The sequence below is a fragment of the Dermacentor albipictus genome, chromosome 10 (assembly GCF_038994185.2).
Source record: "Dermacentor albipictus isolate Rhodes 1998 colony chromosome 10, USDA_Dalb.pri_finalv2, whole genome shotgun sequence".
Classification (NCBI taxonomy): Eukaryota; Metazoa; Arthropoda; class Arachnida; order Ixodida; family Ixodidae; genus Dermacentor; species Dermacentor albipictus.
In genome coordinates this window covers 8,039,751-8,045,371 of record NC_091830.1, presented here as the reverse complement: position 1 = coordinate 8,045,371, position 5,621 = coordinate 8,039,751, and positions in this window count along the sequence as shown.

The following is a 5,621-nucleotide window of genomic DNA, read 5'->3' as shown; positions in this document are numbered from 1 at the left end:
CTGTGTATGCGTGTCATCTTTGTGGCATCACACGTCTACTACACTGAACGGTAAGCTTTAGCAAAGATGTTTTGTGTCAATAGCTCATGATTATGTGAGCGCATTTCGTAGCGCGAAGCGGCTGCATGTAACGCAGGCGACTCGGGTATAGTGTCGGTTTGTCGTTGACATGGTTTCATAATGCGCTCTTGTTCTCGCTTCTACTATACGGAATGTTTTACGGCGAGCGATCGCTCGGGCTTGTTGATTTTCGCATAATAGTTTGGGTGCGTAAAGAAGGAAGCTACACCATGTTTTAACTTTATATTGAGCTACCACTAAGCGGAAAGTGTATGTTGGGCAGCCAGTGTGGTAGATCTCATTTCGTGGCGCTTGATCCGGCCGCGATGAATGCTGCGCCGCATGTGTAGTGAAATTCTCGTGACACGCTTTACGTATATATCTCGAAATTGTGTTAGCATCAAGAATGTTCTGACAGACACGTATAGTTAAATAACTGCTAACGTACTCGGATGAAAGGCCGTGTTTGCGGGGCATGCATCAGCAGTGTGTGCACTGCCGTTTTCGCATTGTTTAAAGGTAGCAGTATTTTTAAGGTTTCTGGCAACCAATCTAAATAATTTTGGGAAGTTACCGCAAGCAAAACACGAGACTTGAAGAAATGTCAAGCGAAAATCTCTAGATTCACCCATTCTATCTATATGCAACCACAAACGCTTTTGGAGCATGAAACCTGCGATAAGCTCAGTCACTCGCAGCTTCGCAACTTAGCCGAAAAAATTGGAGCACAATAAATTAGTCGCTCCGGGAAGCACCTTTACACGTTTCAGACTGAAGGCATTGCGTTTGACGGTAGTTGGAAGATTTGTTTTTTGTCTCTTTTTTAAACAGTTTAGCAGCAGAAGTTATCTTTCGAGCTATATGAAAAGCGTTAAGTGCCTTTCGATGCTTCGGGGTTATGCAGTTTACGTGCTCTTAATCTCTAGGCAGCTGCTGGCGCAGATTCGCATTGTGCCAGTCGTGCACGGTATGAAGCCCTTGTCGTGCGCAATAAGTGTTCCGGTTTTCATTACTGTTGCATGTAGTGCCGTCGTCTTGGACAGACTGCATACTATATGCGCTGTACAAAAGAAAAAAGAGCCAGATTATCAATTTGGTGGTCTTTTCTTAGTAGATAACGCACAGATTATTCAAATAATTCAGTGGACATTGCATTTGTTCTACCCTTATTAACACACCTAAGAGATCGTAACATGTTTTAGTTGATAAGTGACCTGATCAGTACGCCCTCATTCATGTGCATTCTACTGAAAGTGTGGCAAATGTATTCATCTCGAAGTATGAGAAAAGAGACAATGCAGACTGTTCTAAGCGGAAATAAATTGCAAATGTTAACGTGATTGTTCAAAACTGCAGTCAGTATGCTGAGCATGTTCGATCGGCACGGTCACATTGCATTAACACCTGAAAAATGTGCACAGTCCAGCAGGGTATCTTTGTTTCAACAATTATTATTATAGGAATCGTTTGGGATTCTCACATTTCTTTCATTTTTATGAGTACACTGTGTGTCACATGAACCTATCTTGAAACGAAACGTATCGTTGCTAACACCGGCGACCATTATGGTTGTCTAACTGCTTATCATACTATAATATAACGAAACATCATAATGGTACTGATTAATATTGCCATGTAGTCTTTAGTCATAGGTAAACAAAGTTAACTAGAGGCATAAGTGGTGAGAGCAAATTATATAGAAAACTACTATTGAACCGTTAAAATAACGCATTGTATAGTTTTCCCTCACATTGTTGCATTTGTTTTACGCGTGTCTCTGTGTCTTCCGTGCTGTACTCGTGTGGCCATCAATTACGAACTTGCCGAAGCCCTTGTCAGCTTTATTAAACAAGGGTTTCAAGTCAGTTGCATCTAATACTACATGTTAAGTGACTGACGTGTTATTCGTTTTATCTAAATATTATGGACTGGCACTACTTGGCAATTATTAAACCATAGTATTTTTTATTGCACTTAAGCTGCAGGCGTCATAGATTGCCAGAAAATTTTCATGAAAACAGCCAGGAAAGGCTTGGAAAAAGGTCGGGAAACTTTAAATTGGCCACATAGGTATGCTGTCTTGTTACATGTCAAAGTTTCCAGAAAGTCTCTGTGTTAAATATATTTTTAAAACGTTTCACTTCATAAAAATTGAAGGAAATTGGTTCTATTTATTGAAAAAAAAGAAAGTCAAGCAGACTAACAAGGCATTTCTTACTCAATATGTTTTTTTTGCGTTAACTAAACGTCCTGAACCTCGATAGCCTAGAAAAAATTTTCATCTTTCAAAGGACCTTAAATAATTTACTGTGATAAAATTCATTCGAACTATACTATCAGTTCTGTTTCCTAGGAGGTGCATATCTGTCGTGCCATGACACAAAGTGCTCGTGTGGTATTTCGGGTGCTCATGTGGTATACCTAACTTGGAAACCTGTTAGCATGCCCAAGAGGCCTCATTACCTGCAAGAAATTAAGGTACCATATCAATACAATCAACCCATCTGCCATCTGTTGAAGTTATGGCCAATGACCCATTCATTTAAAAGTATGAGAAATACATTTCAATGTGTACTAAGCAAAATAAATTACAATCTTAGGCATGATACTGGGAATATTCCAGCCACGTCTTCTGAAAACATCCCTCTGCACGGGCATACTTAACTACCAGCCAAAAAAAACTGTACAGACAGCCCAACTGGGTAACGTTTCCGAAATAAATATAGGGACCATTTGGGATACGTACATTAATGCATCATATATGAACTTGTCATAAAAGGGAACATACTGTTGCTGACACGAGCAGCAGTTGTGACTGTTTAATTGTTCACCATACCATGCAATAGAACATTGCATAAAGGTACTGATTTGTATTGACAAGCAGCCATTAGTCATAGTTAAACCGCATTAAGTATTGACTTAGATGGTTTGAGTAAATATATTCAGCTGCTTAATGAACATACAAAGAATACACATCTCTTATTTTTGCCTCATATTGCTGCATGTACTTATTTGCAGCATACACCTGCAGCACCTTTGGGACTAATGACACAAAGGTCAAGGCCAGCCTGGCGACCATGCTTGCCAAGGAGTAGTGTAAATATTTAATCTGTTTCCATAATAGCATAAGACAAGAATTTAAGGAATTCATGTATTATATCGAGCAATAAAAACGGTCAATGCATTGCCGGTGCATTTGTTTTATTTTTTGCACTGCATGATTCAGCACTATATAAATTCTTTCTGTTTATGCAACATATATGAAAGTACAGCTGGTTCAGGAGCTTTATTAATTACTAACGGTAATGCATAAGTGCAGATGAAAAGGAACAGGTGCACATGCATAATATCTGCATTCCATGCATTTCCATGCTTTTCATATCTATAAAATGAAATGAAATACATTCAAAACGTTTTGCTACCGCATGTAATGAAAAATGTAAACTAACTTGTAGATAGCCGCTATGGAGTTATGGCCTTATACACTCTTTGTAGACTTGTCTATAAAATGTCTGTGTCGATAGAGTGTCTATAAATTAATGAAAATGCATGTTTGTTGGCAAGTGTATGCAGAATGTCATAGAAAAAAGTGTATTGGATTATAAAGTTCTGTTTTTGTAGACTGAAGTCTATAGAATGTCTATAGTATATATACATTTGTCTGTAGACATTCCATAGACTTCAGTCTACAGAAGTAGAACTGTAAGCCTATACACTTGCCCATAGACATTATGCAGACAACTGTCTACAAACATGAATTTTAATTAATCCATAGACAGTCTAGACTCAGACTTTTTATAGACTAGTCCATAAAAAGTGTATGGCCTTAAGTCTATAGACGGTCTATAGACAGTCTATAGACTTAGACTTCTTATAGACTAGTCTATAAAAAGTGTATGGCCATAAGTCTATCGAAAGTCTATAGACAATCTATAGACTCAGACTTTTTATAGACTAGTCTATAAAAAGTGTATGGCCATAAGTCTACAGACAGTCTATAGACAGTGTATAGACAGTCTATAGACTCAGACTTTTTATAGACTAGTCTATAAAAAGTGTGCGGCCATAAGTCTACAGACTGTCTATAGACTAGTCTAAAGAAATGTCTATAGACAGTCTATAAACTCAGACTTTTTATAGACCAGTCTATAAAAAGTGTGCGGCCATAAATCTATAGATTGTCTATAGACCAGTCTAAAGAAATGTCTATAGACAGTCTATAGACTTCATAGACAAATGTCTATGGACTGCCTATGGACTTTCTATAAAAATTTTTGTAAGGGTGAGCCCACACGTGCGAGCTCATAACGGCCATACCCCTCTCTCCTTCGCGGCCCTGGCCACCTTGAACCGATTTCGGCAGTCATCTCCGAGCGCGCCACAGCCATCCACAGACAGCACGCGGCACGCAGCAAACGAGACATCGGGTGGAACGGTATTCAGGCGTAATCGCCAGTTCGGGGAGCGCCGCCACTATAACTTCGGCGGACCGATGGAGTGCGCGAGCCGTACCAGCGTAGTCCCGAACGCCGGCGGCCATAATGGATCCGATTAGGAACGCTTATCCCTCCTCGCTTGATGGGCACCGCGGGCGCAGAGAAAAGTAAGGAAGCGGCGGGGGAGAGGGAAGCTGTCAGCGAGCGCCAGCGGCAGTGCGTGTTCTGTTCTGCAGAGACTGCAGTCTTATGTCGGTCGAGTGCGTGTGTACTCACGAACGCAGAACAACGCGGCCGAACAGCGTTTGCCCCTTTTCGTCGCGTGCGCAAAACGCGCTACGCGGGCGCTTGGTGTTCGAAGCTACCGGAAGCGTGCGACCTTGTTTGGTCTGGCCCGGCAGGGACTGTAATGAAAAGCCAGCCCCGTTAGCTCCGGAGGTGAACTGAACTGCGTGTCCTGCCGTTGAGCGCGCGCGTGCTTGTGTAGGCATATATAATGACGCCGACTGTATATACATCGGTGATTGAAGAGACACGCGCTTTTGATTTGCTTGGCTGGCCGGGGGGGGGGGGGGGGGGGAGTACGTGTGTGCAGATGGTCGCCCTCGGTGTTGAAAGGTTCCGCCTCGTGTGGAAGAAGGCATTGGGCTCCGCACGTATGCAGCCTCTGGTATGCGCAGTTGGCTGCCGAAGTTTACGGGACACCGGATTAGCGAAAAGGCATAATTCTCACGTCGTCGGCCGCCTGGTCACATAGACTCGAATTCGAAGTTTCAATCTGCAGTATTTTTGTGGTAGAGTAGCTTAGTAAAAAAAAAACGCCATGCCTTAACGCAGGAGAAATTCGCATTTGTCGTGCATCCTGTGGCCCGTAAACTTTTCTCACCGCGTGCATATAATGCGCCAATGTGAACAGGAAGCCTACACTCGCGTTTCAAGCGAGAGATTTTCAAATTTTCATATCGTGTGTGTGTGTTTGTCTGTGTCTATATATATATATATATATATATATATATATATATATATATATATATATATATATATATATATATATATATATATATATATATAAAGAGAGAGAGAGGAAGCATTGGTACATATAGCTGCACGTTTGCTATATATACA